This window comes from Ranitomeya variabilis, chromosome 8, assembly GCF_051348905.1.
Source record: "Ranitomeya variabilis isolate aRanVar5 chromosome 8, aRanVar5.hap1, whole genome shotgun sequence".
NCBI lineage: Eukaryota > Metazoa > Chordata > Amphibia > Anura > Dendrobatidae > Ranitomeya > Ranitomeya variabilis.
This window is the reverse complement of record NC_135239.1, coordinates 204,076,955-204,089,765: the sequence shown is the minus strand read 5'-3', so window position 1 is coordinate 204,089,765 and position 12,811 is coordinate 204,076,955.

Below are 12,811 nucleotides of genomic sequence, written 5' to 3'. Positions count from 1 at the left end.
GTTTGTCAGGCGTAGGGCAGCGGTCAGCCCAGGTTCCATCACCCTAGAGCTCGTCCGTTATCTCTTTGTACTTTGCTTGTCCTGTGCTATCCCTAGCCATTGGGGATTCATGACAGTATAGCCGGCCCACAAAGTGTTAATTGTTTGGGCTGAAGCAGGAGAAATAGAAGTGTTTAAGGGAAATTTTTTTTTTTTTTTTTTTTTTCCCCTTCAGAGTTTTGCTGCCTAGCCCTTAATTGCTGTCTAGCTGCTTCTTACCTCCTCTTAACCCTTGAATGGCTCTGATCTTTGCTGTTTAACATGGATGTCCAGAGTTTGGCTTCCAGCCTGAGTAATCTCGCGGCAAAAGTTCAAAACATACAGGATTTTGTTGTTCACACTCCCATGTCTGAGCCTAGAATTCCTATTCCAGAGTTCTTTTCTGGAGATAGATCTACCTTCCTGAATTTCAGGAACAATTGTAAATTGTTTCTTTCTTTAAAATCTCGCTCCTCTGGAGACCCTGCTCAACAGGTCAAGATTGTAATATCTTTCCTGCGGGGCGACCCTCAGAATTGGGCATTTGCATTGGCACCAGGGGATCCTGCGTTGCTCAGTGTGGATGCGTTTTTTCTGGCATTGGGATTGCTCTATGAGGAACCTAACCTAGAGATTCAGGCTGAAAAGGCTTTATTAGCCCTCTCTCAGGGGCATGATGAAGCGGAAATATATTGTCAAAAATTTCGGAAATGGTCGGTGCTTACTCTGTGGAATGAGTGCGCCCTGGCTGCAAACTTCAGAAATGGTCTTTCTGAGGCCATTAAGGATATTATGGTGGGGTTCCCTACGCCTACAGGTCTGAATGAGTCTATGGCTATGGCCATTCAGATTGATCGGCGTTTACGGGAGCGCAAACCCGTGCACCAGTTGGCGGTGTCTTCTGAACAGGCACCTGAGACTATGCAATGTGATAGAATTCAGTCCAGAAGTGAACGGCAAAATTATAGGCGGAAAAATGGATTGTGTTTTTATTGTGGGGATTCAGCTCATGTTATATCAGCATGCTCTAAACGCACAAAAAGGGTTGATAAATCTTTTGCCATTGGTACTCTGCAGCCTAAGTTCATTTTGTCTGTAACTCTGATTTTTTCACTGTCTTCCATTTCCGTCGATGCCTATGTGGATTCGGGCGCTGCCCTGAGTCTTATGGATTGGTCATTTGCTAAACGCTGCGGTTTTAGTCTGGAGCCTCTGGAAGTTCCTATTCCTCTGAAGGGAATTGACTCTACACCATTGGCTATGAATAAACCGCAGTATTGGACACAAGTGACCATGCGCATGACTCCCGTTCATCAGGAGGTGATTCGCTTCCTTGTACTGTATAATTTACATGATGTACTAGTGCTTGGTCTGCCATGGTTACAAACTCATAATCCTGTCCTGGACTGGAAAACAATGTCTGTGTTAAGCTGGGGATGTCAGGGGGTTCATGATGATGCACTTCCGATTTCAATCGCTTCATCTACTCCTTCTGAGATCCCTGCGTTTTTGTCTGACTATAGGGATGTTTTTGAGGAGCCTAAGCTCAATTCGCTTCCTCCTCACAGAGAGTGTGACTGTGCTATAGAATTGATTCCTGGCAGTAAGTTCCCTAAGGGTCGTTTATTTAATCTGTCACTGCCAGAGCATACTGCTATGCGGAATTATATTAAGGAGTCCATGGAAAAGGGACATATTCGTCCATCTTCGTCCCCTCTGGGAGCAGGTTTCTTTTTCGTGGCAAAAAAAGATGGTTCCCTGAGGCCTTGTATAGATTATCGCCTTCTGAATAAGATTACAGTCAAATACCAGTATCCATTGCCATTATTAACTGATTTGTTTGCTCGCATTAAGGGGGCTAGGTGGTTCACTAAGATAGATCTTCGCGGTGCGTATAATCTGGTGCGGATAAAACAGGGTGATTAGTGGAAAACCGCATTTAATACGCCTGAGGGCCATTTTGAGTATTTGGTAATGCCTTTTGGACTCTCCAATGCTCCGTCAGTCTTTCAGTCCTTTATGCACAATATTTTCCGTGAATATCTGGATAAGTTTATGATTGTGTATTTGGATGATATTTTGGTGTTTTCTGATGACTGGGAGTCTCATGTTCTACAGGTCAGGAAGGTGTTTCAGGTTCTGCGGGCCAATTCTTTGTTTGTGAAGGGTTCAAAGTGTCTCTTCGGAGTCCAGAAGATTTCTTTTTTGGGGTACATTTTTTCTCCTTCTACTATTGAGATGGATCCCGTCAAGGTTCAGGCTATTTGTGACTGGACACAACCTACATCTGTTAAGAGCCTTCAGAAGTTCTTGGGGTTTGCTAATTTTTATCGTCGGTTCATTGCTAATTTTTCCAGTATTGTCAAACCTTTGACTGATTTGACTAAAAAGGGTGCTGATGTTGCTGATTGGTCTCCTGCGGCCGTGGAGGCCTTTCAGGAACTTAAGCGCCGGTTTTCTTCTGCTCCTGTGTTGTGTCAACCAGATGTTTCACTTCCTTTTCAGGTTGAGGTTGATGCTTCCGAGATTGGAGCGGGGGCGGTTTTGTCACAGAGAAGTTCTAATGGCTCGGTGATGAAGCCATGTGCATTCTTCTCTAGAAAATTCTCGCCCGCCGAGCGCAATTATGATGTGGGTAATCGGGAGCTTTTGGCCATGAAGTGGGCATTTGAGGAGTGGCGTCATTGGCTTGAGGGTGCTAAACATCGTGTGGTGGTCTTGACTGATCACAAGAATCTCATTTACCTTGAGTCTGCCAGGCGTTTGAATCCTAGACAGGCTCGTTGGTCGTTGTTTTTTTCTCGTTTCAATTTCGTGGTTTCATACCTGCCAGGTTCAAAGAATGTGAAGGCAGATGCTCTTTCCAGGAGTTTTGTGCCTGACTCTCCTGGAGACTCTGGGCCTACTGGTATCCTTAGGGATGGGGTAATATTGTCCGCCGTATCCCCAGACTTGCGACGTGCATTGCAGGAGTTTCAGGTGGATAAACCGGATCGTTGTCCACCAGAAAGACTGTTTGTTCCGGATGATTGGACCAGTAGAGTCATCTCCGAGGTCCATTCTTCTGTGTTGGCTGGTCATCCTGGAATATTTGGTACTAGAGACTTGGTGGCCAGGTCTTTTTGGTGGCCTTCCTTGTCTAGGGATGTGCGTACCTTTGTGCAGTCTTGTGAAGTGTGTGCTCGAGCTAAGCCTTGCTGTTCTCGGGCCAGTGGGTTGTTGTTATCCTTGCCCATCCCGAAGAGGCCTTGGACGCACATTTCCATGGATTTTATTTCTGATCTTCCGGTTTCACAGAAAATGTCCGTTATCTGGGTTGTGTGTGACCGCTTTTCTAAGATGGTTCATTTGGTGCCTTTGCCTAAGTTGCCCTCCTCCTCTGAGTTGGTCCCTTTGTTTTTTCAGAACGTGGTCCGTTTGCATGGGATTCCGGAGAATATCGTTTCTGACAGGGGATCCCAGTTTGTGTCTAGATTTTGGCGGACGTTTTGTGCCAAGATGGGCATTGATTTGTCTTTCTCGTCTGCATTCCATCCTCAGACGAATGGCCAGACGGAGCAAACTAATCAGACCTTGGAAACTTATTTGAGGTGTTTTGTTTCTGCTGATCTAGATGACTGAGTTGCTTTTTTGCCACTGGCCGAATTTGCTCTTAATAATCGGGCTAGTTCTGCCACGTTGGTCTCTCCTTTTTTTTGTAATTCGGGGTTTCATCCTCGTTTTTCCTCTGGTCAGGTGGAGTCTTCGGATTGTCCTGGAGTGGACGTGGTGGTGGACAGGCTACATCAGATTTGGAATCAGGTGGTGGACAATTTGAAGTTATCTCAGGAGAAGACTCAGCAGTTTGCTAATCGCCGTCGCCGCGTGGGTCCCCGACTTCTTGTTGGGGATTTGGTGTGGTTGTCTTCTCGTTTTGTCCCTATGAAGGTCTCTTCTCCTAAGTTCAAGCCTCGGTTCATCGGTCCTTATAGGATCTCGGAGATTCTTAACCCTGTATCTTTTCGTTTGGATCTCCCAGCATCGTTTGCTATTCATAATGTGTTCCATCGGTCATTGTTGCGGAGGTATGAGGTGCCCGTTGTTCCTTCGGTTGAGCCTCCTGCTCCGGTGCTGGTGGAGGGAGAGTTGGAGTATGTTGTTGAGAAGATCTTGGATTCTCGTGTTTCCAGACGCAAACTCCAGTATTTGGTTAAGTGGAAGGGTTATGGTCAGGAGGATAATTCCTGGGTGGTCGCCTCCGATGTTCATGCGACTGATTTGGTCCGCGCCTTCCATAGAGCTCACCCTGATCGCCCTGGGGGTTCTCGTGAGGGTTCGGTGACCCCTCCTCAAGGGGGGGGTACTGTTGTGGATTCTGTTTGTGGGCTCCCTCTGGTGGTTGCTGCTGGTACTGGGTGACTTTGGTGGGTTGCGGCCTTTGGTTTCCACCTGTCCATCAGAGGCTGGGTGTTTCCTATTTTACCTGGCCTTTCTGTCATTCCCTTGCCGGCTATCTATGTATTCAGATGTGCTCTGTTTGGTTCCTGCCTACCTGCTCCCAGATCTTTCAGGATAAGCTAAGTGCTGATTTTCAGTTGTTTGTTTTTTTTTGTGTCCAGCTTGCTTATTATGTCTCTATGCTAGCTGGTAGCTCTAGTGGACTGAGGTTCTCCCCATGTGCCATGAGTTGGCACATGGGTTCTTGTAATCTCAGGATGTTTTTTTTTTTATTAGGGTTTTTTGCTGACCGCTCAGTCCCCTTTTGTATCGTTCTGCTTTCTAGTTTACAGCGGGCCTCAATTTGCTAAAACTATATATATCATCTCTATGTGTGTGCCTTCCTCTCATTTCACCGTCAATACATGTGAGGGGGCAACTATATCTTTTGGGGTTCATTCCTCTGGAGGCAAGTGAGGTCTTTATTTTCTCTGCAGTACTAGTTAGCTCTTAGGCTGGTGCGTGGCGTCTAGAACCAACGTAGGCACGCTCCCTGGCTATCTCTAGTTGCGTTTGTCAGGCGTAGGGCAGCGGTCAGCCCAGGTTCCATCACCCTAGAGCTCGTCCGTTATCTCTTTGTACTTTGCTTGTCCTGTGCTATCCCTAGCCATTGGGGATTCATGACACGCAACCTCACTACCACACTTTCACTGGGCGCCCTCAGCAGGGTCACGGACCGGGTCTAGCCACTGTGACAACCCTCAGAACAGAGACTCAGAGGCCCGGTACCGGGTACCCCTCAGCCCTGCGGCAGTGGGGGCGCTCCATTTTGGCGTCACGAACAGGATCTACTTAAGCCTGAAGAATCAGGTCATGTGTGCCTTGGAACTGTGATTTATCGTGCTTGGACTGTGCTTTATTGAGAGAACTGTGTGCTGCCATTACTACAAGAATTACCGCCAAAACTGCCGCCATTGCAGCGCTGAAGAGAAGCGCAGGAGAAGAAGAGGGGCGTGGAGTGGGCGTAGACAAGCTGAAGAGCGCGAAGGACAATGGCCGCCCAGTCTAAATATTTCTGTGTCCTGAGGACGTGTCCGTCAACAGCTGAGGTCCGCCTCCTGATCCTGTTTGGAGGGTGGAGACCATGGAGACGGGGCCGCCCACGAAAGAGACCGCGGGAAGAAGACGCTGGGGAGGAGATAAAGATGGCGACGCCGGGAGCACCGCGTGGGGATGACCTGACCCGGCATGGAGCCGCATCACCAGACACAGCCTCGGAGACGCCATCGTTGTGGGGACTGGCCCTCACGGAACCACCGATGGGTCGACCTAACTGGCAAATGTCCGAGGAGTGTGTGGCCGCAGCCGAGGCCCAACAGATAGCACGCCGCTTGGAGGCTGATGCCCGCGTGCTCGCTCGGCTGGGCCAGCCCACGGAGGTCCGCCTGTCTCCGGTGTCCCCTGCTCCTCCCAACCCGGCCGCGGCTGAAGGTACGCTGCAGACACAGGGTATGAGAATCCTGCCGGAGGCCGAACACCTGCGGCGCTTGATGACGGCGTGGCGGAGCCGGCCCCAGCCTGCAGCCCAGATTGACCTGACCAGCGTGGAAGAAACCCGTCACACTGGGGTGTAGTGGTGTCCTTTAACTCCCGACACGGAAGGGGAGTTATACAGGAGATTGGGGAGCCGCTACAGGTCCGTGTAGACCGGGAGGAAGTGGAGCCCTGCGGAGGAAGGTTCGCTCGCGACCTGGAGCCAGGTGACGCTGTGACCTACACCAGATGGAGGAGGGAGGTCAGCTGGATAGCTCGGGGCGTCCAGCGGTGCGTCGCACTCCAGGCCGCTGCCGGAACATCAGAAGACGAACCTCCTGCTGAAAAGGCAACGGAACCTGTCCCTGCAGAGCAGCGGGGAACCCGGGCCCACCACGTACCTTGGGGGCGTGCCGGTCCATCAGTGAGAAGGGCATCACGGCGAGGGATCCTGTCATTGCTGGGGCAGGAACCGCTCCTTGGATCGGCAGCGCGACCCGTTGGTCTGGTGAGGCCCGGAAGGAAACCACCTTCTGCACCACAAGAGTAAGATCTTAAAACTCTGCATTATATGTACATAGTTCTTCAAACTGTTTGTTTCTGCTATGTTGCTGCTAAAACCCATCCAGGGTTAACTCTTAAAGGGATCCCTTTGTTGACCCGGGATCCCTATTGCTTTTTGATTGTTTTTCTACCTTTTGCTCCGTTACTAAGAACTGCTGGAATCATGAACAGTGCATGATACAAACTCCTTGTAAATAGTTTGCACCTTCTTAAAGGTGCTCCTTACTGGTTTTACATACAAGAAGGACTCTTTGCGAAGATATGGTTCTTGGAACCCGCACCGGAGTCCTTACTGTGTACGGACTGGTAGCTGAAGAAGCTGCGCTACCTCATAAAGACTTGGTCCCCTCTTAAAGGGGATGTTTACCTGTGCACTTATGAGTAGTACTGCCTTAAAACAGTAAAGTGATAATGATGTTTTGAAAGAAAGTAATAATGCTGATATGTAAACGTTAAATGTAACTAACTAGTTAATTGTGAGAAATGTTTGATAATGTTGATGGAAGAATGAGGACAGGAAGTGAACCCGGACGGGGTTAGTTGGTGAGTCCTCCTAGGAGCCATATAGAGAAGGCTCAGTAGTCTTGAACTGAAGGAAGAATGTTATGTTCTATACTGTGTATAGTAGTGGAGGGGCAGTAGGCCCGGGCTGAAAGGGGCGGTCCTGTAAAGAAAGGAGAGACAGTAGGTCTGGAGCAGTTAGGACAGGTGGTCCTGCAGACATAAAGAAGGAGAACGTAGAAAAGTTGAGTAGTATTATAATGTTTTATAAGAAAGTCTTTAGTGGATTGAGCGTGTACGTCCTTAAAGGCAATGTTAACTTATTGTTCAAAGTTTGCACTAAGTAGAATACCCGGTTGGGTAAAAGAAAGTTATTTATAGCATGTTGCTATAATATTTAGCCATGTTTTGTAACGTTCAAGTGTCCTCACCTCCCATAAAGGGAAGCCCTGTTCAAACTTGCTTATTGTTATTGCATTTTAAAATTGTATGTCCTTTTGCTAACCTGTATTGTTGTTTTCTTCCCAGTCCAGGAGTACTGGATTTAACCGGGGGGGAGTGCAGCGCCCCAGAGTCCTGGTCGTTGCAGTACTGAAGCTCTGCCGCTAAGGGGAGCTATGGTACGTCTGATGGCACTGAAGGAGTTCATCTGACCAGGTATCACATACACCAATACATTTCACAGTCGGGCCTCCAGGGGGAGCTAAGGGTGCTATTTATTAGGCCACTCCTCACCATTGTGGGTAAAACTGGGGGGTCAGGCAGGAAGTTAGAGAGAAAGCTATCTGGGTTGGAACCAGGCAACACCTTGTGGCAGAGGGTGTTGTGGGGGAAGATTCGGTAGGGTCCCTGTCAGGTTTGGGACCCTGACAGAGGCCTGGCAACGAGGAAGAACGTCACGGGACCGTGCCTGCTCAGCATAGCGGCGGTGCCCTAAGAAAGGATCAGAAGCGAGATATATTGTGCTGAGTGAGAAACGAGATCAAAGCAAGAAGGAGAATACCAGTAGGAGTCGTGCTGTAAGACCGAGGCAACATCCTACTGAGGCGCACAACCGGCGGCCGGAACGCCGAGGAACTATTTCTATATATAGCTTCAGGCAATACTTCAAACCAACGGCAGGACAGTCAGTCACAGGCGGGCTGTCTCACATACATCACCTAAGAAGACATAGGGGGCAACCTGTGGAGAGGGGCGACTCTAGGGTCCCGGAAGAGCTCCGAGCCTACCCGTCATACGGGTGCGTCCCAACCATAACACCAGGAGGGACGGATTAGCAGAACATCATCTAATCGAGTTGTGAGGGAACACGAGAAACAGACACAACAGTTGTGGGGACTATCCCGTAAGCACAGCAGGGGAGGACCACAACACAAGCGCAAGCAGGAAGGCACAGATTTCCACCTGCAAAGGGAACTCTGGAGGTGCCATCAGACCGGCCGGACTTGCGCAGCCTGGTGAACCGTATTCCGGATTGAGGACTCAGAGATCTTCAGTAAAGAGGTAAAGAGACTGCACCCTGGTGTCCTCGTTATTTACTGCGACCTGCACAACACCGCAACCTCACTTCCACACTTTCACTGGGCGCCCTCAGCAGGGTCACGGACCGGGTCTAGCCACCGTGACAACCCTCAGAACAGAGACTCAGAGGCCCGGTACTGGGTACCCCTCGGCCCTGCGGCAGTGGGGGCGCTCCAAGAACATCATAGTATATGCGTGCTGTGGTGGGGACATCATACTGTGTGTGAGGGTGCTGTAGGGAAATCATACTATATGGGAGACTGTGGAGGCATCATACTTTGTGTATGGGGCTTTGAGGACATCATACTGTGTGTGTGTCTGTGTGGAACATCATGCTGTGTGGAGGTTTTGGGGGGACAACATCCTGTGTGGGCGTTGTGCTGGCATGTTTGGGGACTAAAGGGACATAAAACCATATTTAGGGTCTGTGTAGACATCCTACTGTGTGTAGGGGCTGTTGGACAGCCATACTGTGTGATGGCAGGGTATGTGTGGGCCATCATGCTGTATGGTGGGAGGGTTGTATTGGCATTGCAATGTGTGTGATAGAGTGGGTGGGGGATCGTATGGTATTTTAGACGGTTATGGGAGTCTCATAAAGTGTGTAGGGGCACTGTGGGTGCATCATATGGTGCATGTGTGTGGTACTGTGGAGGAATTTTTTTACAGGGGTACTATACAAAGGTCGGGCAGTTTTGGGAGCATCATACTCTATGGAGGCCATAAAAGGGTTATCGTAGTGGATGTCAATACTAATGAATTTCAGTATGGACACATTTACTGTGCAAGTGCTATTACATCTGTCCTTCTCTCTGTCTTTAAAAGTTTGAAGGTTCATCATTTTGTGTCTGCACCTATGTGCCATGAATCTACACCTACTCATCCAAATATATATTTTTTATGGGAGGTATCCCAATTTGCACTTTTTCTATGTAGCCCCATGATTTCAATGTGCTCTCCTGGTCTGACCTGGAGATTTATTTTATTTTCCTTTTTACAGAAGCCACCCGAGGATCTGAGAAATGCACTTTAAAACCAGGTAGAGTATGTATTACATATGTATGTATCTGTGTACAAAATTCATATCTATCTAGAAAAAGAAAACACAGTAGCACTCTCTACAAGCCAAGATATATGCAAACACTGAAAACATTGAATCTAAACTGTGTTATTAAGTTCAGTAAGATGAACTTACAAAAATGAAGGTTCTTAGCGCATAAATTGGCCAATTCATGTGTGCCCGTCAACCGTGGCAAGGTGACCTCCCTGTGATGGGTCCCTGTACTACTGTACATACCTCTCTTGAGCTGTCAGCCTAAGTTTCAGTTAAATGAACAAACGTGTCTCACCCGGGATACGAGGCTGCAATTCAAATGGGTAGAACTGATATACACTCACCGGCCACTTTATTAGGTACACCATGCTAGTAACGGGTTGGACCCCCTTTTGCCTTCAGAACTGCCTCAATTCTTCGTGGCATAGATTCAACAAGGTGCTGGAAGCATTCCTCAGAGATTTTGGTCCATATTGACATGATGGCATCACACAGTTGCCGCAGATTTGTCGGCTGCACATCCCAAAGATGCTCCATACAAGGCAGGATGGATCCATGCTTTCATGTTGTTTACGCCAAATTCTGACCCTACCATCCGAATGTCGCAGCAGAAATCGAGACTCATCAGACCAAGCAACGTTTTTCCAATCTTCTACTGTCCAATTTCGATGAGCTTGTACAAATTGTAGCCTCAGTTTCCTGTTCTTAGCTGAAAGGAGTGGTACCCGGTGTGGTCTTCTGCTGCTGTAGCCCATCTGCCTCAAAGTTCGACGCACTGTGCATTCAGAGATGCTCTTAGGCCTACCTTGGTTGTAACGGGTGGCGATTTGAGTCACTGTTGCCTTTCTATCAGCTCGAACCAGTCTGCCCATTCTCCTCTGACCTCTGGCATCAACAAGGCATTTCCGCCCACAACTGCCGCTCACTGGATTTTTTTTCTTTTTCGGACCATTCTCTGTAAACCCTAGAGATGGTTGTGCGTGAAAATCCCAGTAGATCAGCAGTTTCTGAAATACTCAGACCAGCCCTTCTGGCACCAACAACCATGCCACGTTCAAAGGCACTCAAATCACCTTTCTTCCCCATACTGATGCTCGGTTTGAACTGCAGAAGATTGTCTTGACCATGTCTACATGCCTAAATGCACTGAGTTGCCGCCATGTGATTGGCTGATTAGAAATTAAGTGTTAACAAGAAGTTGGACAGGTGTACCTAATAAAGTGGCCAGTGAGTGTACATCACCTGCTGTCAATGGGAAGAGTGCAGAGTCAGGTTTGCATATATCTTGGGTCGTATAGAGTGCTGCTGTGTTTTCTTTTTTCTATATAATGCAGCTATCGCAGCTGGCACCTGTTCACACCTAGGAGGTGCTGGTCAGGTATTTTCTTTATATCTATCTATCTAGAAAATAGAAAAACAAAAAGCAGCACAAAAAATATGGTTGGGTGCAAAAGCCTCCCAGGCATTTACCAAACCTTGTAAATAAACCCAAAAAAGTTGAAGGCAGCACGCCCATGTGCGACGTCTCAGTCCAAAATGTGGACCTTTTTCAAGCTTTGGCATCAAAGACCTTGCCCTCTCCTGGATCTCCTCATACCTTTCGAACCACACATATGACCTCCTCATCCTACCCTCTGTCTGTCAGTGTCCCTCTAGGGTCTGTTTTGGGACCCTTACACTTCTCTGTCTGTACTTGTGACCTGGGACAACTCATCATAAAGTCCCATGGCTTCCATTACCATCTGTATAACTCACCCTCAAGACCCGCTAGCTGAATCCACCCCCCAAGTAATTTTATGTGGCCATATGAGGTCAGCACACAAGAGGACCATCTCTCCATTTTCTCCATATGGAGAGCAGGTTGGAGCAGTGTGGAAGTGTGCACCGGAGCTAAAAATCTAAGATGGCACCCGCCCCCTGTGCTGGCACCACAGCGACTACTAAGTACTGGATGGGTTCTGCATCAATACAGCCAGTGCTTAACAGAGGGGGCGGAGCAATCACAAGGCGCTGCTGCTATCTTGGAATCTGAACAGATGCAGTCAGCGCTTAGTAGGGGGGTTGGAGCCAGTATAAGGAGCTGGTGCCATATTTGAAACTGAGTGAACCCAGTCAGCCATCACAAAAACGTGAACGCAGTCAGCCAGCAAAGAAAAGTGAACACAGTCAGTCAGCACATAAAAGTGAATGCAGTCAGCCAGCACAAAAAAAGTGAACGCAGTCAGCTAGCACAAAAAAAGTGATCACAATCAGTCAGCACAAAAAAAGTGAACAGTCAGTTAGCACATAAAAGTGAACACAGAGCAAAAAAGTGAACGCAGTCAGCCAGCACAAAAAAGTGAACGCAGTCAGTCAGCACAAGAAAGTGAACAGTCAGTACAAAAAGTAAACGCATTCAGTCAGCACAAAAAAGTGAACGCAGTCAGTCAGCACATAAAAGTGAACCCAGCACAAAAAAGTAAACGCAGTCAGCCAGCACAAAAAAGTGAACGCAGTCAGTCAGAACAAGAAAGTGAACACAGTCAGTACAAAAAGTAAATGCAATCAGTCAGCACGAAAAAGTGAACGCAGTCAGTCAGCACATAAAAGTGAATGCAGTCAGCCAGCACAAAAAAGTGAACACAGTCAGTCAGCACATAAAAGTGAACACAGCACAAAAAAGTGAACGCAGTCAGCCAGCACAAAAAAGTGAACGCAGTCAGTCAGCACAAAAAAGTGAACACAGTCAGTCAGCACAAAAAGTGAACACAGTCAGTCAGCACAAAAAAAGTGAATGCAGTCAGTCAGCACAAAAAGGTGAACCCAGTCAGTCAGCACAAAAAAGTGAACGCAGTCAGTCAGCACAAAAAAGTGAATGCGGTCAGCACAAAAAAGTTAACTCAGTCACTCAGCACAAAAAAGTGAATGTAGTCAGTCAGCACAAAAAAGTGAACTCAGTCAGCTAGCACAAAAAAGTGAACGCAGTCAGTCAGCACAAAAGAGTGAACGCAGTCAGTCAGCACAAAAGAGTGAACGCAGTCAGCCAGCACAAAAAAGTGAATGCAGTCAGCCAGCACAAAAATGTGAACACAGTCAGTCAGCACAAAAAAGTGAAAGCAGTCAGCCAGCATAAAAAAAGTGAATGCAGTCACCCAGCACAAAAAAGTGAACACAGTCAGTCAGCACAAAAAAAGTGATCGCAGTCTGCCAGCACAAAAAAGTGAT